This window comes from Sarcophilus harrisii, chromosome 5 (genome assembly GCF_902635505.1).
Source record: "Sarcophilus harrisii chromosome 5, mSarHar1.11, whole genome shotgun sequence".
Lineage (NCBI taxonomy): Eukaryota > Metazoa > Chordata > Mammalia > Dasyuromorphia > Dasyuridae > Sarcophilus > Sarcophilus harrisii.
The window spans coordinates 230,005,483-230,031,183 of NC_045430.1; the positions used below are offsets into that span (position 1 = coordinate 230,005,483).

At 37.2% G+C, this 25,701-nt stretch overlaps 1 protein-coding gene across 9 annotated transcripts in view; it reads right to left on the reverse strand.

The window, feature by feature from the left end:
* Nucleotides 1–25,701, reverse strand: part of KIAA1217 (KIAA1217 ortholog) — a 563,370-nt gene that overhangs the window by 338,652 nt on the left and 199,017 nt on the right. The window contains exon 1 of one of the 9 annotated variants that reach the window (XM_031937974.1): nt 6,887–7,329. The exons of the other annotated variants lie outside the window; for them this stretch is intronic. The gene's annotated coding sequence lies outside the window, so the exon portion shown is untranslated. Of the gene's footprint in view, nt 1–6,886; nt 7,330–25,701 lie in introns of those variants that run through there. 9 annotated transcript variants of the gene reach the window in all.

Genomic DNA, 25,701 nt, shown 5'->3' on the forward strand with positions numbered 1-25,701 from the left:
TTAAGATATTTTATTTCTTCTCATTTTAGAGAATCCTGAGAACACCTGGGGAGGAGATGCATCTGAAATCATCGGCCTCCTGCACTGCTCTATCAAAAAGAGCTCCAGAAGGTGAGGCACTATTCTAACCAAATACATCCAAGAGCACAGGACCCTCAAGGAAAATGATTTGGAAACAGGTTTCTGACTGGACTATACTTGTTCATGTATTCCAAATGGGTCCACGACTTCAGTCCAGAGGCCTGAGCCATTTAATGGAGGCAGAACAAACAAAATCATTTCCTCCCTTCAAGGGAAGCCCACAGTAGGGGTAAATAAATTATATTATTATTTATAGTATATATTATCATAATATATTAATTATTATATTTTATTATATATGTTAATCATTCTTATTATAAAAATCAAAAGAACATTTATAAAATATAAATTCTGTGATGGTGTATAAAGATGGAGAGATTCATTATTAACCTGACTGGGAAACAATTCAAGTGGTTCAAGACAGATGCTCTGCGTGCAATAGGGTGATGGGGTGAAAACAAGAAGGTGGCAGTTTGAAATGGTCCACTTCTTTCTGTTCCATGTGGGTACACACATAAACAGACATACACACTGCAAAGGAGACACTGACAATGATCTTTTGGGGACCATCTGGGGCTATGCTTCCTTCAACAGCCTTACATCTTGGTCTAACAAACGGATTATAGTAGGATTAGTCTTAGGGAAAACTAGCGGATTCAGCAGGATGAACCCAACCTTAGTCTGGGCAAGATCCAAATGGACCAATGAGCAAAAATCACCCTAAAGTAACTAACAGCTGCTGCAAGATGTACGTGTGTGGCCTGTTTACTTTGAAAATGACTAATGTGAAGACATGATGAGCGGCCAACTACAAATGTTAAAAGATAGAAAATGACTAAGCAGCAAAAAAGAAGGAGGGTGATTAGCTGGTTCTTAAAACTCACTGATTTTTCAGTTTCCCTCTCCAAAGCACAGAAATATCCTTTACTGAAACTATGTCCAGTGCTAAGATAGAGCTAGCTTTTTAAATTAAAACGTTACTAAAGTGTATCTCTCTCTCTCTCTCTCTCTCTCTCTCTCTCTCTCTCTCTCTCTCTCTCTCTCTCCCCCTTTTCCTCTCTCCCCATACCATATTTGATAGGGACAGGATCTGGACCTGAGACAATTTCCTGGTAAGGATGGTCTACCAATTCACTCTACCTTCTATGCAATTTATTGGTTTAAGAGAAATGCCTGGGGCACTAAGATTAAAAGATAACCCAGGATCCTACAGACAAGACAGGAGTCCAGAATCTTCCAGACTGTTTTGGGATTCCAAGTGGTCATATGCATTTTCTAGACTTGTAAACCCGATGGGAAGGAATCAAAGAGAACCAAAGCTGGAAAAGATCACAGAAGCTATTTAGTCAAACCTTTTTTTGAGATAAGGAAACTGAAGTCCAGAGAGGTTATGATTTGCTCTAGCTCATATAGGTGTTGTTAAAAGTGGGAAATAATCAACAAGTCCTTAATAAGTACCTGTTATGTCCCAGGTACTGCAACACCAAAATAAACAACAGAAATCTCTACTCTGAAATAGTTATTATTCTAATATCATAAATGCCCACATAATACTCATTTTTTATTCCTTTGCTTAATCGTAAGAAAGCTGAAAGGAATGAAACTCCCATTCACTGCGAAATGATGCAGAGAGGACATGATTTTAAATAGATACAGAATCATAAGGCATGAAAGGATGAAGAAAATGCCTCATCTATTTTCTTGTGCCTATCTATGTATTTAAGGTATGCTATAAATGGGGATCTCTACTGAAAGAGGAGGAGGAGAGAGGAAAGGAGGAAGAGGAAGAGGTTGTTATTGTGGTTTATCCTTCATTCTCAAAGAGGATCATGATTTCAGGGGAGTGATGCCATAATATGCAAGTGAATTGGATTTTAGTGAAGGAGGGCCGTGTGAGATCACCTGCCTAGTTTCCCCCTTCAGAGTCTTCTGGGTCCAGTAACCAGATATAGATCAAAATGACTAGAAGGGAGAAGAAGAAAAAGAAGAAATGAATAAGAAAAAAAGAGGAAAAGGAGGAGGATAAAGAGGAAGAGGTCTAGGAGAAAAGGAAGAGGAAGAGGAGAAAGAGATTTATGAATCAATTTTGATTCCGCTAACAATTCAGTCAGGAAGTTCTTATCACAGTAAACTCTAAATTCTTCCTGCTGCATAATCAGGCAATAGCCCGAACAACCACAGTTTACTGCCTTCAGGATATCTACCCACAATTCATCTGGCCCCACCCTACCAACCAAATTTTTTCCTCTGCTTCCCAATTACCACATAGTTTCTAGTGTGGATCCAAAAAGGTCGTGACCGTGTTAGACCTAAATTTTAGGATGTGTACCCAGCCTTGGAAGTGTATAGTCAATCAACAAACCAACTGAGAATACCTCCAGCTACCAAGGAGACTGTCGATTTTAGATTCTGTCTTGAAATCTTGCCTCCACTAAATCTATAACATCCTTCCTTTTTCTCTAGGTTCCTAAAACCAAACGTTCCCGACAACAGACATATGCTAACTGTAAAAACTAGGGAAAATGTAACTTCTCTTGGGAAGTTTATAACAAGCTAATCTATGTGGAGCTACTTATAGCAAGGGATGCCAGATTGTGGCTAATTTAATTCCATTCTGAAATTGAAAAACCATGCAAGGAGAGCCCCGCCAAGGTGCTTTCCAATTTATAACAAAATAAGTCCATGTTTTGGATCCCCTGAGGCAGTTTGACTTCCTGTAAATTATGTTCATGCCTTGTGAAGAACAAAAAAGGTTTGAAAAGAGACTGAAGACTGTCCAGATTGAAAAACTCCTTCAGACCCATCTACCCTATAGGATGATCTCTGTGTTGTGACTAACTAGAAAGTAAAATAATTTGAGATGACACTATTTTCTAGGATGAGCTATTTTTAAATGAATAGATTTATAATGTAACATACAATACATTTGCATGTATCATTCCTAATTTATAACATGTTGGATTTAGGAGTCAGGTTAGACCAGCATTCAAATCCTCCCTCAGACACTTATTAGTTGTGTTGACTCTGGGCAAAGAACCTCTCACCTCTCATAGCCTCAGCTATCTCATCTGTAAAATGGAGATAATAATAGTTCCTATGTCACAAGATGTTTATGAGAGTCAAATGAGATAAAGGTAAAATGAAATAGGTGTAGCATTTTGCAATCCTTGATGTGTCATTGTGATTATTGTTGTAGCTGTTATTTTTTTATTTTATTTTTTTTTTTTACCTCTGGTTAAACCCAAGATCATATGGATAGCAAGTAGCAGGACTAATCCTGATCTCCAGTGAATGAAGCCTACGACTTGGCTTATTTCCTATATAGCATTATTCTATCTATTGTTTTTTGTTTGTTTGCTATGTACATAAATGGAGGATAACCTGTTCGGGAAATTCCTGTTATATATACAGGTAGGCAATTCCTCATTAAAAAAGGTGCCTAAGGACATGGGAAATTCCATGATTTACCTGGGGCCACATAGTACTATATATCAAAAGCAGAACTTGACCCCAGACCTTATTTATTCAGGAGACCTCCATCCACCAAACCAAACTGCCTGTCATCTTACTTATTAACAAATTCTGTTTCATTCATTCAACTCAAGTATACAGATACTATGTCTACAAAGGCTTTAACAAAGAAATACCATTTCATTTAAAATCCAGTAATACATGATTTAGTGTGGTTTAAAACCAAAAGTTGCATTGCATTTGAAATATTAACATACTAGTCTGTTCTTCCAACTCAAACATTTCACCAATGAATATGTCAGCAAATCCACTCAAATTTATTAATTCCCTGGCACATTGTATTTCCAATGAAAGTAAAATGAGTTCTTTAGTTGTCAAAATAATAATTACTGTTATTGAGATAAATCAGAACTAGTCCACAGTTTTATCATCTTATTATAATAAGCCCACATTACCCTGTAGCAACAAATGCAATGATCAATATATGTACATTAATCAACATAAAACTCCTGAGTGGTATAACTGTAAATTAAAATGAAATGCATTTTTAGGTAATATTAGGAGGAAGTCAAGGCAAAATAGATTATAGATTCCTAATATGGAACTCTGATTCAGCACACTGGTCTCCTGGCTATCCCACAAACAAGACACTCCATCTCTAGGTTCTTGGCTTTTTCTCTGACCTTCCTCCATGCCTGAGATGTTCTCCTGCTACTGACTACTAACTTCCCTGTTTTCCTTCCAAGTCCCAACAAAAATCTTACCTTCTCATACTTTTATGTTTATGCTATGTTTATATGTTTATACTATGAAAAATTATTGATGACCTATCCAGAGAGTTTTTGTTTATGTAAGTTATAGTTACAGCTATTTACCATATTAGAAATAAAAATTAATTTTGAATTTATAGACACTTTGAAAGGTTTTCTGAGAGTTCCCTCCCCCAGGATTCTCTGGACCACAGTCTGAGAACCAGTGTTCTAACCAATCTAAATTTCCATACCTTCCCCAACTTCTCTAAATTTCCAAGTCTTTCTTCTTTTATTTCCTATTTATTATATATATTATTATATATAACTCTTTTTTTATATATTGGTTTGCATATTGTCTCTCCCAAAAGACAAACTCCTCCAGGGCAGGAACTATCTTTTGCCTCTTTTTGTATGCCTAGCACTTAGCACAGTGTTTGGCACACAATAGACAAACATTGATGGATTAATTGATTATTTTTCAAACTCCCCAATTCACTAAGACTTAAAATAGCATAAATGTGATTTTCAGTTACAGTGGAATAAAGTTTATTCAGAAAGCCACACATTATCCCTAGAGATAACTGGAAACACTTTTGTGAGACATAAAATCAGAACTGAGAAGCATTTCTTCATGGTGGAACCCAAACCAAGGGACTGATTTCTTAGAAAATTTTTTACTTTGGGGCCAGATCAATTTCTCCTCAAATACTTTGAAATCAGAAATGGTGTATCCATTATGATAAAAAAGCAATTTAATTCAACCAAATACTCTTGCCATAAAACTATTTATTTGTGTAGAACAACTAGAAATAGTTGTTCATCTAAAAAAAAAAAAAAATCAACCTTTACCTGGCAGCCATGACTGTTTATTTCTTGCAGTTCCAAAGGCTGCTTGCTGGAGCAAATTACTTACTCTGAGTATACAATGAACCTGGAATGTAATTATGGACTGTGTGTTCACCTAGAACAGAGAATGACGAAGCAGGCACCAGAATCTAATGAGAACTGGAAGTAAAGTACAGTGGGTTCAGTTCATAGCATGTATATTATCTGAAACATATCAATTCACCTCTGTGTGACTCAGTTTCTTTATCTGTGAGATTAGGAGCCTTCATTCAGGTGTCTGCACCTATCAGTTCTATTTTTTCAAACCTTGAAAACCCATAAGGTTGATTTTAAGTTTCTCTTAAATTATGAGGACTTCTAAATTATATCAAATCACAGAAATATCATAACTAGAACAGTGTAATTAATGAAAAAAAAAAGAGATAAACTTTAGTTGTCCCCATCCTCAATCAATCATGCCCATTATTTTTAGAAGTTCTTTCAATAATATATCAAAATTTATCATCCTCTCTTATATCACCCTTTCTTAAATGGGTGAAAATATAGGAAAAACATAGTAAGGCATTTTGTTATATATAGTTCTTTCATCCCAATACTTCCTGGTACAAACAAGGACTATTTGCTCCCTTAATAAAGTCACAGTGTCTGGAATGCCAGAGGTCAGGGGTTCTTTCCACTGTTAGCTTTGCTTTTGGAACTGGCCAAAGTTTAAAAAAAATACTTTGATGCCTCCCAGGGCTCTCTTGTGGCAGCTCTATCATGCTGACCAAAGTTTAGACCTCTGCTCCCATTTTCACAGGTGCCTTTGAACTATATCTCCTACCTTTCAAAGTTTACAGTGGACCCTTATTGCTAACACTTCATTCATGTTTCTGAACTAGCCCCTTTCAACTAACTTTAGAAGATCACCAGTTAGCTTCAGTTACTTTTTAATGACATGCAAAGAGTGAGCATGGCTGTTGACTTAGTCCGACTTCTTGACAGACGTTAACAAAAAGCTAGTTACCAACAAACCCAGGTAATGTTTTTTTTTAAACACACACACACACACACACACACACCACCTCTTATCTCCAATACGATCCAGAAAGATCCTTTATCAGTATTTCTGGAATTTTTCTGACTTAACCAGAAGCTTTAAGACTCTGATTTTTTTTCTCATGCTTGATTTCTTTTTCTCATCTCAGTTTTTTTAAAGTCTTTGTTAGATACACAGAGAAACTTCCAAGTAATTCTTAGGTGCAATGTTTGTACATGTTCACAAAAGTATCAAAAGGATTTCTGTAACGTGCCATGGAAATTTTCCTCCCCATCCCTCCCCCCCAAACTTACAATTTGAAATAAGCACATTTCCAATTTCAAGGTCTTGTTTAACAGTAAAGGAGAAACATCTGGCAGTAATCTGCCGAGAACCACATATATCTCACTTCTCCTGCTCTTCCTCCTGACCTTCTCCTACCTATGGCATTTTACAAGCATTCTTCACACTCATAATCAGCATCTACATGCCTGATGCATCTACTGCTTTTCAATTCTATCCAGAAGCCACAGTTCATTCAATAACAATTTTCAGAGTAAACAAAACCAAAAAGAGGGAACATTTGGTGTGGGAAAGCTGAGGCTATTCCTTCAGTCAAGCCCTCCAGTCCCCGGAACAATGCAGTCAGCCACAAGGGAGCTCCGGACTTCCAAAGCCCGTCCCGACACGATAACGGCAAGGAAATAGGCTCACTCACCAACACCCAGAACTCCACAGGTGATGCCGCAAGTTGAGGTAGCAAACGGAACTCGTCTTCTCCTGGAAAGTTTAGGGGTGGTAATGAACTCCAGGGTAATCCTTTGGAGCTGTCAGGTAGAACCCCCCTCCATGCTTCTGTTCTGTATTCTTTTGTCTTTTCCCAGAGAAACTCTTGTCATTTACATAAAACCTACTAGGAGCCTATAGGGTTTGGAAGCAGCTACATGTTAAATTGGCTGTCTTGACATGCTCCCTCAAGCATGACATCATAAATCTCCATGGTAACCTTAACCCCACCTGCCCACATGCCAAAGTTACCTGTCAGGCGGAGACTTAAACAATTCACCGGAATTGTTCATTAGTGAAAACCCCTTGGGGAGGGAGGGGGGAGCTGAGCACGATATATTTGGGGCAGTATGCAAAAGCCAAAATACAAACAATGCCCCCTTCTTCTCCCCTCTCCCCCCAGAAAAAACACAAAACTTAATCACGAACTAAGCTCCCTTGTGGCTGACTGCGCAAAAACAATCAACAAAATTATAGGAGTTCTTAATCTGCCCCTCCCTGTCTAACAATGTTCTTAATCAGTTAAAGAAAAATCTGCAGGATAAAGTTACGTTGGAAACTCGGATTCTGAAAAAACCTTCAACTGATACCGCTCAGACTTTTCCAATCCTCTTCCTCACAACCCCCTCCGAGCTGCTTTTTCCTTTCCCCCTCTTTCTTTCTTTCTTTCTTTCTTTTTGTTGTTGCTGGCAAAACTTGCAAAACAGGTTCCCAGCAGGTTTGTGTTTGTGTGTGTGTGTGTGTGTGTGTGTGTGTGTGTGTGTGTGTGTTTTAGTCTCTGTGTGCAGGAGTGGTTGGAGAAGTGCTGGGATCTTTTTAACCCCTTCCTCACCCATGTACATTTTCCACTCTTACTTAGCTTTTCGGAAATACAAGCTTTCCCAGCTTCCAGATTCATGTGTAAAGCTCTTAACATCCCATCTAATCTTTGCCTCATTCTGCTCTAACCTTTGGCTGAATGTATATCTGCTCCTGTTCTTCTAAAACTTCTATTAAAGTCTAATTTTATTAAATTTTTATTAGTTTAATTGTAAATTTTTATTAGTCTAATTGTAATTTTTTATTTGTGTATATTTGCCCAACTAGATGGTAAACTAACTAAACTTGGATCTCTTGTGCAAAGCATCTTCATTTTAAAAGGAGACAATCAATGTATCTTAAAGGCATGAATAAATGAGTTACTAATTATTTTAGATTAAGTGGAAAAGAGCTCTGAGGTCATCTTGTCCAATTTATCAATCTGTCCAAGGTAGAAAAGAAATACCTTCAGATGAGTAGTTAGTCCAATCTCAAAAAGAAATGTGGGACATTCCTTTTTTCTTGAACTCCTGGAAAGCAAAGAACTGCTTCATTTTTTCCTTTTCTGTCTTGACTACCTTCCTGACTGGTGCATAATTTTTGTTATTCAGTCAGATCTGTCTCTTTACAGACCTCATTTGAAGTTTTCTTGGCAGACACCGGAGTGGTTTGTCATTTCCTTCTTGACTCATTTTACATATGTAGAAACTGAGGCAAACTATAAGCAAGCTAGTGGTTCAGTGGATAAAGCTGAACCTGGAATTGGAAGACCCGAGTTTAAATTTGGCTTCAGACACTAACTACCTCTGTGTCAAATCACTTAATTTCGGTTTGCCTTAACCCACTAGAGTAGGAAATGGCAAATCACGCCAGTATCTTTACTAAGAAAACCCCATGGACAATACTGGTGTGCTATGGTCTATGAAGTTATGAAGAGTTGGACGTTAACTGGCATATCACAGACTCTTAATAAATGCCTGTTTATTAATTGGCTCACTTATTAATTTTGTAAATACCTGAAGAAGTGCTCACAGCAAATCCAAAGTTAGATTATGGGCCTGGTGAAGAATACGCAAACATATTCATATAAGTTTAAATTCATTCATTCAACAAAGAACATTCATTTTCTGTGAGAAGAGAATAGTAAAACTAGGATATAGATATATAGATGTCTACATAAAACTTAGCCCCTGCCCTTATGAAGCTTATAACCTATCAGGGGATTAAAAAAACCCACAAATAACTGTAATATGCAATATTAACATTAATTGCAAAACAAAATATTGTGAGGTAGGAACAGGGGAGGTAATTCCTGTCACATAGTATCAGGGAAGGCATCATAGTGGCATTTGACTTCACCACTGAAACCAAGGTATGGAAGAATGACATTTCAAGAATAGAGAGCAAAAGAAGCAAGAGTTCAGAGAGTCCAGAGCATGTTTGGGAACCATGATCCACATTAATGGTATTATTCTTTCTATATGGCCTGATTATCTACACAGGAAGAACCAAGTGAATGAAAAATTCCTATTGTCCACTCAAGGATGTGCAATGGGATGGACTACTTATGTACTATGAGTGTATACACAGATACACACACACACACATATAAAGAGGGAGGGAGATAGCTGTAGGGCACATATGGCAAATGGACAGTGAGCCATGCCTACAATTAACAAGGAAGAAGAAAGCAAGCTATACATTCAATTATCTCAAACTGCAAGTATCTTTCATGGCTATAGTGATCTCTGAGCCCAAGAATACAAAATCTGAACCTGCTTCCACTTTTTCTTCTATTTGCCAGGAAGTAATAGGACCAGTTGCCAAGATCTTAGGTTTTTTAATATTAAGCTTCAAGCTAATTTTAACCCTCTCCTCTTTTACCCTCATCAAGAGGCTTGATTCCTCACCTTCTGCCATCCTAGTATCACCTGTATAGTTGAGACTATTGATATTTCTCTCAGCAACCTTAATTCCAGCTTTTGATTCATCCAGTCTGACATTTTGCATGATGTGCCCTCGCATTTAAATTAAATAAATAAGGTAATGAAATGCAAGTTTATTTTATTCTTTTCCCAATCTTAACCCAATCAGATGTTCAGCTCTAAGTGTTGCTTCTTGACCCACATACAGATTCCTTAGGAGATAAGATGATCTGGTAATCCCATCATTTTGTTGTGAGTCACATAGTCAAAGGCTTTAGTGTAGTCAATGAAGTAGCAGTAGATGTTTTTCTTCATATTCAAGCAAATGTTGGCAATTTTGTCTCTAGTTCCTCTGCCTCTTCAAAACCCAGCCTGCTCTTCTGGTAATTCTCAGTTCTCATATTGATGATGTCTAACTTGCAGAATCTTAAGCATAATTTTGCCAGTATATGAAATGAGCTCATTATTTGATAATTTGAACATTCCTTGTCACTTTTCTTCTTGAGGATTGGGACATAAACCCCTCTTTTCCAATCCCATGGTCACTGATAAGTTTTCTAAATTTGTTGGCATACTGAATGTAGTACTTTAACAGCATGATCTTTTAATATTTTAAATAGCTCAGCTGGAACTCTCCACTTAGTCTTATTGTTAGCAATGCTTCCCAAGGCCCACTTGACTTCATTCTCTAGGATGTCTGGCTCTATATCAATAACCATATTATTGTGGTTATCAGTGATGTCCAGATCTTTCTTACATGGTTCTTTTGTGTATTCTTGCCACCTCTTCTTAATCTCTTCTACTTCTGTTAAATCTCTACCATTTTGTCTTTTATCATGCCCATTTTTGCACAAACTGTTTCCTTGATAGCTCTAATTTTCTTGGAGAGATAGCTTGTCTTTCTCCTTCTGTTGTTTTCTTCTATTTCTTTGTACAGCTCATTTAAGAAAACCTTTTTATCTCTCCTTATTTACTCTGACCAGTCAGTTGTCTTGACAAAACAAATCTCTACTTTGCTTCATTTTGTCCTCCAAGGTCAAATTTTTCAGTTATTCCAATTATCTTTTGATTTCCTACTTGAGCATTCCATCGCCTATGATGAATGTCATTTTTTTTGGTGTCATTTCTAGAAGATGGTTTTCACAGAATAGAGCAACTTTGACCTGTTTGGCATCAGTGATTGGAATATAGACTTGTATTACTGTGATACTAAATGGTTTGCCTCGGATTCAAACAGATATCATTCTGTAGTTTTTGAGATTATATTCACATACCGCTTTCTCACCGTTTTATTGACTATGTAGGCTATTCCATTTCTTCAGCAAATCAAAATGACAGAGCAGGATTTGAATACAAGACTTCTAATTAACTCCCAGGGACTAGGATCATTTCCTAGATAACTGTTCTTGTTCAATCAACAAAAGATGGAACTTTATTTCATAATCCTTTGCTCTGGGGGAAAGCAAACTAGTCTTTTTGATTTAGACCCACAGACTGAAATAGGAATCATACTTAATAAGGTCATCTTCAAATACAAACAGCAATTTTTTATAATAACTAGCAATGTTTAGATGAAGTAAATGAGACATAGCTTCAATTCAGCTGAGGTGGTAGAAAAGGAAGATACTATGGAGTTCCTAGAAGAGAAGCTCTTTTGTAGTCTGCAACCAGATGGGGGTACAAAACAGGTTGTACAAAACAAGGTAAGAATGCTTACCTTGGAGGAATGTGCCCATTGTTTTTCAGTTACTTTCAGTCATGACCACCTTTTCATGATCTCATTTGGGGTTTTCTTGGCAAGGATGCTGGAGTGGTTTGTCATTTCCTTCTCCAGCTCATCTTACAGATGAGGAAACTGAGGCAAACAGGGTTATGTGATTTGCCCAGAGTAACACAGCTCAATGGCTGAAGCTAGGTTCAAATTCAAATTCTGAAAGATGAATCTTCCTTACTCCAGACCTGACATTCTATCTACTGTACCACTTAGCCTAGCCCCTGCCACATCTCAGTAGCTTTCATTTTAACTAATTTTTCTTGCTAACCAGGTACTAAGTTGTTGCTACTAAAAGGCTTTTAAGTACAGTTAGGAACTCTCTAAATTTCTGCAACCTGGGATAAAACTACAATTACCCTACCCTAGTTATAGCTCTGAAGATGTCTGATTATTCTCATCAGACTATCCTAGGAGTTTGAAACTCCCCACATTGCAGTCAATGAATATTTATCCTTTGAAGAGAATGAAGGAATTTCCTTGACTTAATTTAGTAGGCCAGAGAGATAGACATATCTTTTGAGTCAAGGCAAAGAACTATTCTTCTCAAATACTCAATTTCTGCTTTTGTATGATAAAAACATCAGGATGAAACAGCCTCAAAGTTTGCCTACTGGGGCATGAATACAACATGAAACAAACAAGACATAACCATATCTAAGACTTCCATAGCAAAATCCTGAATTCCACAGTCAACTCTTAAAAACAGAGGAAGAAATAGACAGAGGAGGCTTTTTGAGGGGTTTTTTGTTTTTTGTTTTTTTGGCATTTTGAGGGCTGCATATATCACTACATCCTTGAATGACTCAGAAATTTGCAAATGTCACTCTTTGCTCCCCAGGCTGAGATGATCAGGACTGACTACAACACTAAAATTAGAAAGTCAGAAGGATTTAATGCAAAACAAACAGAGGCAGTACCAGCAGTTGATGAAGTAAATAACACAAAAAGTGAAACCATAATTCCATTAACAGGGAGAGGAGCAATAACAGAAATGATGAAACAGTCAAACACAGATGAAAGAATCGGTTGCAATTAATAATGAAGTTGTCTTTGTTACAAGAAAAGGCTTCTACCTAGGGAAGGACATGGAGGAAGGAGGAAAATTGGAGGGTTTTGCAAGGGCCAATGTTGAAGAATTGTCCATGCATATGTTTTGAAAAATAAAAAGCTTTAATTAAAAAAAAGGGAGAGAGAGAAAAAAAGAAAAGGTTTCTTTAAGTATTTAAAGAATTAAAACATGCTGAGCTTCAGAAATACTACATTTGGAGCTAGGAGAGAGATTGATCAAGGATATCTCTGTTTAATAAGACTCCCCTGATCACATTTTTTTTCTTTCCCACTTAAAACCTCATGATGATAAGACTTCAGAAATATGAAAAGTTTCAGCTTGGGATAAAGGATTATTTTTTAACAAAAATTCAGACTACTGCTTTCTGCCTAGTCAATAAATGCACATAGTGAGTTAATTTATCTTCAAATTTGATGGTAGCATCATTATACTATACTCATGTTTGATTTGGATAGTGAGAAAGATGTTTCCAGACTATTGAATATGTCTGATCAGGTTTATCTCATAATAAATACAGATTATGGCAATTAAAACCAATATTTATTGAACCTCTACTCTATGCAAAGCAGCGAGCTCGGTCTCAAAGGCAGAGCAAAGTTTATATAAGACTAAAATCTTTAAGGAGTTCAGGATTTGGGGGGGGCCTAGGGAAGACTTGATTTTAACAGATGGTTATGATACATCTATCTATTTAGGGTTTTGATTTTTTGGTGGGGCTTTTTTGGTCCAAACCTATGATTATATTGACGTGGAGAACTCTTAATAGTGAAAGTCCCTTCATTGATGCAGAAGAGTGAACCATCTGTAACTTATAAGAGTCTTCCTAGGATACTGAAGTTAAATGATTTGCTTGCAAGTACAAAGCTAGTATATATCTCAGGCAAGACTTAAACCCTCATCTTCCAGACTCTAAAATTGAACCCCCATATCTGGTACAAGGATGTCTCTGATGATATACAACAGAGGAATATAATTTACTACTCTAGGACAGAAAAGATCCTTAAAGATTATCTTTTTTTTAATTTTTGTTTTATATTTGTGAACTAGAGCTCAGTTAAGAGACTTGCTCAATGTCACACAGGTCATTAAATACAGAAATGGGCTTTGAATCCAGATTTTCTGATTCCCTATTACATAAAATAATAATAGTTGATATTAAATCATCTTTAAAGTTACAATCATTGTTTTATTTGAGCCCTATGAGTATCATCAGCTCTGTTTGACTCATGATAATACTGAGGCTTGAAGTCATCCTACAAGTAGCGAGATTCCAACATGTTTTCCTTCTGTCTTCCAGTCTCTAAGCTCAACACTATCTGCTCCATCAAGGTACATCTCAATGACAAATACATCTGTTTAGAGAAGAGAGTGCTATGTTAAGGTCTCAATGGGTTTGGTTTGTTAGCTAACAGAGGGGATCAGGTAAGCCTTATTTGGACAAGTTGGCATTTGGGGAGAACGTTTAAAGGTTGGGGAAAATTTCAACTGATGAAAGGATAGAAGAAGGGAAGATTTTAGTATAATAAGGAACAGTGCCAAGCATAGTACTGGGCACAGGAATGCTTGATTAAGTGATAATAAATGACTGAGGTACAAACATTAAGAATTTATGGGGAAAAAGAGAAATGTGAACAGTTTAAGTCAAGTTTTTATGAACAAGGAAGGGGACAAGTCAACTCCTTAAGGCCTTGAGAGAAGCAGCAGCAGTTGTATTTACTGTACCTTCTACCCAGAATGTCTTTGATTCTCTGCTTCTTGTCTCTCTACATCATCTTTTGAAGAATTTATCTATTACCTTAGAACTTTGACTATCATCTCTGAGGCCTTCATTGGTATCTCTGATTCAGGCTTTTTAGTCCTATATTTTCAAATTCCAACTGGATATTTGCACTTGTCCAAATTTAATATTGATCAGTAAGAACAGATTGATCACTTCTTCTGTGCCCTGTTACAAGGAACATAAAAATAGTCTTTCCCTTCAAGAGGCCAATAATCAGGATGCAGATACAAAACCATATACATTAACTAAAATTAAAGGTTCTGCTAATGGCAGAAAATTCAATAAGGGTGGAGAGAGGGAGAAATCAGAATGGAATAAATTGGTTGGCAGAGGGATTCAGGAGCAGGTAAAACTTGAGCTGGGACTTTGAAGAATGGGTAGGAGGAAAAAAAGAAGCTATTATGGGTGAAGGGAAGGAAAGGAGACTGGAATGAACATGGTATGTGGGAAGAGGTGGGGGAGGGGAAAATAGTAAGTAGACCTGATTGACTAGAATAAATGGATAATATGAGGAAGCAGGAGAAAAAGTATGTAGCTAGATTAGGAGGAAGCAGATCAGGTTACAGAGGAGAAGCTTGACTTGCTAGCCATTAAAATTCCTGAACAGGTAAGAGATATGAAGAAAGCTGCCAAGGATGACACAATAGAAAAAGGGATGTATAGTCATGGAAGCAGGCAGCAGAGATGTAGTGGAAAGGACCCCAGACTAAAAGGAAAAAGGCTCAAATCCCAGCCCAGCCACTTAATAAAATGTATGACTTTTAGAGAAGGCATTGCATATATCTGGGCCTTGGTTTCTGCTTGTGCAAAGTGAAGGGGTTAGATCAGATGATCTCTCAAGTTCCTTTTAGCCCTAACAGACTAAAAGTTAAATTTTCTCAGAGGCTCTTATTGCAATTCAGTTGTGCAGTGATCAGAGTCTGGACTAAGGTAGCAGGAATGGAAAACAGAAGATGAATCTGAGAGATATTTTAAAAGGGAAAAAAAAGTATGATCATTAATTCAACAAATATTCAAGACTTTGTAGTAGAATTAAGCATCTTTCCTCCAAAAACAGCTCCAAGCTCCCAACATCCCTTTCTTTCTCATTGACTTCCCTATCCTCTCTCTGTTTCCTCATGCTCAGGATGTGTTCCTTCCTCCTTTCTGTGTCTCAGAACCTCAGATAGCATCATCTTAAGATCTCCCATTCTCACTTTTTTTGTTGTTGTTCGCTTGCATTTTGTTTTCTTATTCATGTTCTCTCCTTTTTGATATGATTTTCTTGTGCAACAAGAATATTATATAAATATATTTATACATACAGGATTTAACATATATTTTAACATGTATAACGTATATTGGATTGCTTGTCATCTAGGGGAGGGAGTGGAGGGAAGGAGGGGAAGAAACAAGATCTTGGATTCCCTCAGTTGCTAGCACTCTCTCCCTCATTTAATTACCTCCTATTTATTTATTTATTTCTACAGCAGGATATAAGCTCCATTAAGGTAAGGAATATCTCACTTTTATCTTTGTACTCAGAGTCTGGTGTCAGTGCCTCACACACAGTAGGCACTCAATAAGTGCTTACCGAGTTCTATAGTTAAGTGATATATATATCTCTATCTATATATATTCCTCCTTTTTGAGATCCTGTAACACTTGTATTTTATAAACATGCATATTGGAACACGACCTGCATATGTTATGATATAAACACAGAATCTCAAGATTGGAAGGGAGATCATGGAGTCAATCTCCTATCCAAAACATGAATCCCTTCTACAACATTCCTGAGCAGGGACTGCCCAGCCTCAACTAAAACTCCCTCCCTCCTCCCTCTCTCCTCCTTCCCTCTCCATTCCTCCCTTCTTCCTTCCTTCCTTCTCTCCCTCCCTGCCTCCCTCCTTTTCCTCTTTCTTTCTCTCTCTCTCTCTCTCTCTCTCATTGTATATGTCTCTGTGTCTCTCACTGTCTCAACTCTGTCTCTATGTCTCTATGCATGTCTTTCATTTAAATTGTCCAAAGTCACACTGGTAGCATCTGAGATAGTGATGAGGACGATACAGCCTCGTCCAGAAGAGCATCTGCATTCCCTGGGAAAGACTCTCTTCCCATACATTATACACCTTCCCTGGGAAAGACTCTCTTCCCACACATTATGTACCTTTTGGATGCTAAATCTACATTCCCTGGGAAAGACTCTTTTCCCACACCCTATCTCAAGTATGTTCCTTTCGGATGCAAAAGCCCAAATTGTTTTGTTTCTGTATATAAGTAAGCCCTGAGAAAATGTCTCTTTGCAAATCTTTGACATTGCCCTCAAAGAGAACATCTTGGTGTCTTTCTCTCTTTAATAAAGTGCTTTTTCTTATCACAGCCTTTTGTGTAGCGTTTCTCTCTGCGAACTGCCCTAACTTGGTGTTTTGGAGAACTAGGAGACCAACCCATATTCCTGCCACGATCCATACCTCATCATTAGGAGTCTTTTGATTCCAGAATCAGCACTCTTTCCACTGCATCATATTGTGGTAGCAAGGCCATGAGTCTAATATGCTGGGTTGAGCATTCTGCAAATCCTGTTCCCAACGCTGCTCAGAGTAAGCCAAAAAGCATTAAGATGAGCTTTTCCAAAGCTCAAAACTTTTATCTAATTTGGTAACAATTACCTTTGGGTTTTCTTTATTTGCTTCTTTCCAGGTGCTTCCTTCCGGAGCCCCTCTGTGATCCAGATAATTCCACCTCCTTATGCTTTCCTACTCTTATAGCAGTTTTTCCAGTGGGATTTTATTTTATTTTTTGTACAGCTCCTCCCAATATAGCAGCTCTCAAATTGTCTTTTCTATAACGTTAATTAAGATGAGTTCACACAGAAACTAGTGGTACCTCCTCCCCAGCCCCTGCTTGTTAAACATGGATCAGAAGTCTTGTGTTATAAATCATCCATGATTGGGTTTCTTACCACCATTCTTCATTTTTATTGACAGACTGAATTTGAAACTAAGTCAATTCGATGAGGAAAACTGCACTCCTCTGATACAGGCTTCTCATCTCCATCTCTGGGAAGCCTCTGCCTGCCTTGCAATTTTGCCTCGACAAACTAATCAGCCACAAGTAAATATACTGTACTCTGACCCAACATAGTGACATCATTATCTTAGAAAACAAAATACAAACAATAAACTGATTCCATATCACCTAGCTAACCATACTTCCCATGTTACTAATTCTATCTAATCTAGGTAGACTTAATCCAGCCTTCATTGCTTCTCCTCACCCAGGATGATTACCCTTTTTCTCTCCATGTATCCAAATTCTACCCATCATTCAAAGCCAAATGCCATATCTACCAGCCCATAAAGCTTTCTTCCATCTAGTCCATCTCTATCCTACAATATCCTACAGCTATTCTTCATATTTTCTGTTAAATTACAATTCTTCTCCTACAAACCTTTGTAGATGAGCTCTCCAATACAGTTCCTTAAATCTTGCTTATTGGTGGTTTCCCTTAGATCAAAAGTAGGAGATGGAAGATGTCTGTGATTTTTACCAACTACTTGGAAGGCCTGAGTTTTCCATGTTCACATTTTCTCAGTTGTTAGTCTTCTTTGTTCTTGCTCAAGGAAAGGAAGCTTTTTTGCTTTATCTTTCTATCTCTAGTACCTATCATAGTGCCTGGCTCATAATAAACACTGAATCAATGTTTGTTCACTGACAGGCTGAATGAATAATCACTTTTTCATGTAAAATCTTCATTGATTCCCAGTTTAAAAAAAAAAAAAACAAACTTTTCTTTCTTTTATTCTAGCTCTAAACAGGAATGCAGATTTGTAGCTATTTCAAGGATAATTCCTGAATTTCAGACTTTCCTCCTTTGTTCCTGGAGCTCTTTTCTTTCTTGGGCTTCTTATTTTACCTGTCTTTTTCCTTTTTTTAAGGCAATTAGGGGGTAAGTAACTTGCCCAGGTCATGCACTTATTAAGTGTCTAAAGCTGGATTTCAATTCAAGTCTTCCAGATTAGGTCCATTTGCCTCTTAGGTCCATCAACTAGCTGGGTTAAATTCTTAATTTCTATTAATCTATTAATCCAAGGTTTAGCACTTCTATTTGCTTCCTTTCTATTAAAATGATTCTGGCTGAGACCAGGTTTGAACTCAGGTTCTCCTAACTTTAGGTCTGTTGCTCTATCCACTGCACCACCTGGCTGCCCCGGTATCTTCATTTGTAAGTGAGTGAGTAGTCACTTTTCAGTTTTAGCATGCTCTTGTCTTATAAGCCAATCACCACTTTTATTGTAAGACATCCATTCTTGATTTCTTCCAAATACTGGCATTTTATTATTTATTGTTCATAACATTGACAATATTTCTCAACTGCTGCCAAGTTGGTTCATGGCTTTGTTGAGAGTTGGGGGAGGAGTTGTTTTGTTTTATTTTTGAAGTTTAATATCCTGACAAGGCTATGATCTATAAATCTGCTTCTTGGTCAATGAGTGAAATAGCTTGTTTTCTCCTTGGAGAAAACAACTTTTGCATCCTCTCTCAGCTGAGTCCTAACTTTTAGGACTTCTATTTCTTCTACCATAATTTCTAAGCTTGTTTTTGACAAAGAACTTTTAACTCGCCCATTCCATTATTTACAATCTGCCTCTAGACTGTCCCATAAGCCCAGAGGCCTCAACTGCTTAAAGAAAACTTGTTCAAATTCTAGTTTGGTTATTATGATTCCAATGTGATTTTGTCAGATCACTTAAATTTCATCTGTGCCTCAGTTTCCAAATCTATAAAAAGCAAGCTTTGGCTAAATAATTTCTAGCATATCTTCTGGCTCTCTGTCAATCTCAACTTTCCCAACTGTAAAATGGGGATCATAATAGCACCAACTTCATAAGGTGGTTGTTAGGATTATATGAGATAGTATTTATAGAGCATTTAGCACAATGTCCTGGCACACAACTCCCACAGACTTGTAATGGAGAGAGCTATCTTCATCCAGATAGAGGACTATGGGAACTGAATGTAGACTACAGCATAGTATTTTCGCCTTTTGTTGTTGCTGGTTGCTTGGTTATTTTTTCTCAATGTTTTTCCTTTTGATCTGATTTTTCTTATGCAGCATAACAAATGTGGAAATATGTTTAGAAGAAATGCACATGTTTAACCTATATTTGATTACTTGCTGTTTAGGGAAGGAGGGAGAGAGAGAAAAATTTGGAACATAAGGTTATGCAAGGGTGAATGTTAAAAACTATCTTTACATGTATTTTGGAAAATAAAAAGCTATTATAAAAAAAATAAAATCTATGGATCAAAAAACAAAAAACAAAAACTACATGCATTAAAAAACAATGTCCTGGCACATAGTAGGTGTTTGATAAATGCTTGCTGCTTCTCTTTCTTTTCTTCCTTCCTATCTGACATCTATTAACTTATCTCTATATTCTTGTGTATTTTTATGTTTGCTAACTGATAACAACTAACAATGAGATATACCTTAATCTGGAGAGAGAACCCAAGTGGTAGAGCCTTATATAGCAAGGTGAAGGCCAACACATCCATCCCTTCTCTATCTGAGTAAAAAGTTTACAGATCTCAGGGAATTATTCTATTCACTGAAGAGTGCCTTTTAAAAGGGCAGCTGAGTGCTACCTCCTGAGCATATACATAATACCAATGTGACAAGCTCGTTTTCTATGTTGGAGGAGTTGAAAAGATTCCTTTCTCCAGGTTAACCTGAAGAACAACACTGGGAGACCCCAGTAGGTAGAAACCAAACAAACCAAATCTCTTGATACTTTGGTGCATAACCAATCAATGAGTCATTCTTGGCTTCTGTTAGAACTCAAGATCAATGGACAACAAGCCACCCCTGTGCCCAGAGATCATCATCATCATCATCACCTTAATGACTACTAGAGCTACTTTCCCCACACCCACTAAGGGCCTCAATGCCAGTGCTTCTTCCCCGTGATCTGGACAATTGAGACCTGATGATATAGCTAACAGGGAAGACTCCAAAGATATACACAATCAAATTAGTGGGTCAAGCCTTCCCATGCCATTTGGCGTCTGGGCTGCCTTCTCATGGTCCAGATGGTTTTATAAAGTAAGAAAGATGCACTATACATAATTTATACAAGTTAACTGAACTTGTGACATAGCAAGTTTGAAACTCTTCTCTCTTCCTATTCCATTTCTATTTTTCTTGATCCATACTTGATGCCTGAGCTCTGCTCTACTGATTCAAAGAAAAATTAAACTCTTTTCACTTGGTTTCAACTCTATTTCTGATCTTTGCCCATCTTTGGTACCTTTCTCCATATAAGGTGAAGTCATTAACTAGTAGCACCTAACAGCTTTGGGATATGACAGAGTTTAGCAGTACCCTCAGATCAATGTGACTTCTTAGAGCCTAATGGAGAGGGGACAAGTTTGAGGGGACAAGTTTTAAGGGATGTGAATGGTCTTTAAAAGCATTAAAAACCAAAACTGAGTCTGACTCCACTTTGGGATTCTCCTAGTCCAACATATACTAGAAATATGGAATAGTAATGTTTTCTTTATTTTCACTGCTAAAAATCATCAGCATTTTAGTATTTGTGGGTCAAATATTTGTTCTTCCTGAGTCACAAAGGTCCATCTTTTCAATACCATAATTTCCCAGAGATTCTTTATTAGCCACAAATCATGGAAGAATATGACAATCCTTAAAGGAACAAATTTGTGGGTGCCCAAAGGGCAAATTCAAAGTGCATGGTGGATAGAAGTCGAAGAGAGCATATTAAAAATTGATGCTTTGCCTGCAAAGAGATGTCATAAGAGCCATTATCAAAGTTGTATACTCAGAAAGGAAGTGGGCTGGTCATCTATCAAGAATGAAGAATCACAGACAGCCAAAGTGTTCCAATGATTCCCTCAAAATGACAAGGATTATAGAAGCAGGCCTCCATCACCCCGGGTAGATGGGAAGCCATGGATGACAATCCCACAAGATGAGAAGACATAGATGGGTCACAATCTATAACTTCTGAAGTGAAATGAGTAACCACATCATTGATATGAAGGATCCATTGAAGTATGGAAATGTTAGACACATAGGCTAAAACAGACAATAGCAAACTACTGAAGTCTTTGGAAGAGAGCCAAGCAGAGGCCTAAAAAGTAGAGGAGCCAAGGACCTGAATGATAGAGGTAGCCAACAGGTGGGTTACGTTGGAAGGTTGGGCAAGAGAAATTATCTATATCTGTCTGTCCTTGACATTATACCTAAAGATACCAACCCCAACCTCATATTCTTTGCTTCCTACTAATTAAATGACTTGAGGTAAGTCACTTAAATTCTCTCCTCCCTAGTTTCTTTATCTCAAAAATGAGACTAATATCCACCCCATTCACTTCATAGGGTTAATCTGAGCATCAAGTGAAATTATATATAAAAATACTTTGAAAAGATTGAATAACATATAAGTTTTAATAACTATTGTTGACATTTTATTATCTTACTATTTCTTCCATGGTCTACCTTATAGAATTGAGATGATCTGTTTTGATTCCTTTCTACCAGGTAGAGAAGGCACAAAACTAGTCAGAATGACTGAGATCCCTAGACATAACCAATATATATCAAGGTAACTGTAACAAGCTAGCTATACATTATTACCCAGTTTACTTCTGATGGGTATTTTCATAATTAAATGAATTTTTTCTTACCCTGGAATGATATATAAAATAACACATTTAAATACATTGGTATTTTTAAAATATGCCTGAATGATTTATTTCCTTATAATCTCAACAAACCGGTGAATGGATTCCAAAAACGGGCCGAACTAAGATCCATAAATGGTTACACTTGCAGAAGTGCATATTTTTTCTCTGTATGCTCAATTTTAATATCATTACAGAAAGACAAATTCCTTTATTGGGAATTTGTGTTGCTCTCCTTCGAATCAAAGAATGAATTGTAACAAGAGCAAAACCCCACTTTCTAACTTTTGTATTAGATAAGCACCTAAGATTTTTCAATGATAGCTTTTTACTTTTCCAAATACAAGCAAAGATAGTTTTTAACATTCACCTTTTGAAAAACTTTGTGTTCCAATTTTTTCTCCTCCCTCTCTCCCTCCCCCCATCCCTTTCCCTAGACACAGCAAACAATCCAATATAGGTTAAACAGCGCAAAAGATATAATAAAATAATTATTATTAACCCTTGTAGGAGAACCTAAAATGTTGGTCCTATGTTCCATGAACTTAAATTGTTACCTTCTGCACAAAAATCACAATGAGATCACTGTCATTTTTGCATGTGTTTCTAGAGTAATAGTTGAAAGATTCTCTCTACAGATGAGAAGCTCTATAAACATCTGCATCCTTACTGGAGTGAGGACAGTGCATGAAAGCAAAGTTGTTCCAAATTGTGTAGTTAAGCAGTGACCATGACCTGTGGGTGATGACTGAAGAACAGATCTGCCCAAATTTGGTGACATTTCAAACAAGCAAGTTTCTTTCAGCCTCCAAGACAAACACAGACTGTTTCCGGCAGCATTTTATAAACTCCAAATGTTTCTCTGGATCTATCTTTTGGAAGAAATTACAATTCTCCTTTGCTTGACCTGCTCAAATTTATGTAACCTGCTCAATCAGAAAGCATTTTCTGAAACTTAAAAATAAAAATAAGAAAGAGAAGAGCAGGGGTTCAGTCTCAGCTCAGAAGATAAGTAGGTATGAAAATAAACACAAGTACGCATGTGCACACATACACAAACACACACAGAGAATGGTAATGTCTGATTATTATCAACTGTTCTCATATTTCAGGTTTTGGTTACAGAAAATAGATGCTAAAACTAAAATGAGTTAAACTGTTTTTTCTGACTAATAATGTTTCATTTATAGAGTACTTTCTGTTTGCAGAGTACATTTATGTACCTTATCTTATTCAAATCAACACTCTTAGGGAAAGTAGATATACCTGATATTATCTCCATTTTGCAAATGGAAAAACCAAAGCCCAGATCAGGTCAGGAGTCATCCAAAGTCTAAGAATAAGGAAGTTGCCCCAAATTTTTTAAGGGCATATCTGATGTTCTGTATACTACACCATGCTGGCTCTCCATACTAAAAAGAATAATTTTAAAACAGGTGACTCAAATAAAATTCAATGCTTTATTATTTTGGTGCTACTCCTGGCTGAGGGTCTATTCACAACCAAATGTCTAAAACTAAATTAACTTCAGAAGTTCACATTTGGGGACAATTCAGCCAGACACCTTTTAAAAGGAAGGCTTTTTGTCATTTAATTGGTTTTTAGATGCATAATCATCACACGTGCAGTATGCTTGAAACCTGGCCATCTCCTCAGTAGCACTACAACAAATTAGAAACATGACTCAATGATACCATCTGGGCTTTTCATTAAATGATGGTATTCTCTTTTTCTCTCATCTATCTAGTCCCCTCATTACATTGAAGGATTATTGCTTTTATTATTGTTGTTGTTGAGTTGCTTCAAGGCTGTCCACCTCTTATATGACCCCATTTGGGGTTTTCTCAGCAAAAATAAGGGAATGATTTGCTTATTTCCTTCATTTTGTAGATGAGGTAAAGAGGAACAATTATTTTCCCACTGTCATACAGCTAAGTGTCAGAGATATATTTGAATGCAGGTTTTCCTATCTCCAGATTTGGTACTTTTGTATTACACAACCCATCTGCCTCCATTGAAACCCTAAAAAATCATCAAATAGTCTGAATACTAGGAGAAGGTAGGAATTCTTCAAAGGTAGGAAAGGGGTCCAGTATAAAAACAGGGCAGAGATCTTGACTAGGCTTCTAGGACTCTATAGACCGATTAAAGTGTGATCCAGCAGAGATCACTCAGACTCATTGAAAAGGGTCAAATGATTCTTTCATGTAGCCACCTAACTTTCATGTTGTCTCTTCTTGTAACTAGGGTTCAAAGGTAGAAAGCAGAGTGAGATGTTAAGGTAATTGGGAAGGGGAGGGTTCAGATTTGTGATTTAATTAGTGCCAGAAGCTGCTGAAGAGGAACTCATCAGTCCTTTCTCTGAAAAAAAAAAAATCCTTCAAAGCCTCCAATTAAAGAGTAGGCACAGGCCAGCCATCTCTTCATTTTCCACTTGGCTATATTCTTTTGGAACTCTTTGGTCTTCTCCAATCGTGTCATTAGGCTTTGGGAACCTCATGATGGGAAATTTTCATCATCCTCCAAGATCCAATCAACCTCATTTAATACCCTCTGCTCTTCTGATTAAGAGAGCAGAGCCATGAATTCCTAAACTTTTATTTAAGGAGGCGGCCCAGATCAAACATCTCTTAATTTGCCATCTCAATACAGTGTTGGACCTCTCTGGACTTCTCCACTGCTCCAACCTCCCTTTTTCAGTTTCCTTTTGGGTGCTGTCTTCTTCCATTAGATTGTAAGTTCCTTGGAGAAGGTAAGAACTGCCTTTCTTTTTCATATTTATATATATGGGGGGGCAGCTAGATGACACATTGGATAGAGCACTGGTCCTGGAGTCAGGAGGACCTGAGCACAAATAAAGCCTCCACACTTAACACTTACTAGCTGTGAAATTCTGAGTAAGTCACTTAACTACAATTGCCTCAAAAAAAAAAAATTAAAAAGGAAACATATTTGTATTTACATCCCCAGAACTTAACACAATACCTGATATATAAAAGGTGCTTAATAAATGGTTTGTAATGTTAGAATTTTAGCAAGCTATAATATATATCAAAGGGCTAAATGATTTGTTCAATGAGACACAGGCCAGTATGTGTCAGAAACAAGAATAGAATCCCAGATCTTTGAGACTCCAACGTCAACCTCTGTCCACTATGCCTTCTATGCTGCCCCTTGTTGAGGAATAACTGATTTGTCAACATAGCCCTCTGGATCTTACACTCTAGACTCTTAGAGAATTATGTTACAACTGTGGAGCTGTCATTGTCACTGTGATTGTTGTTTTTAAATAATACCCAGATTAATTGCTTATATTCAGCTTTAAAATGGGGAGCTTGTAAATGAAATTTAGGTCAAGAGACACAGTTGTTTACTATGCCAACAGACCCAGGCAAGGAATAGCATGGAAAAAATAAAGCAGTTATTCAAGACCGGTAACCTCCTTGAGTAGCGATTTCCTTAATTGTAAAATGAGGCAGTTGAGTCAGGAGTTTCTGAAGCATATTCTTACTAGAGATCCATGATGCAATGACAAGAAAGGAATAGACCGCGGCTAGTAATAGCAGCTGCCTCCTCGCTCTTCTTAGTCTCTACTTTGTCCCCAGAGGAGACTGAAGGTAAGTGTTCCCAATGGCATGGCTCCAACCAGGGAAGGGCTGAATTTAGCTAGAGTGTGTTCTTCAGCGCGTCCCTCAAGCTTTCAGACTTCAGT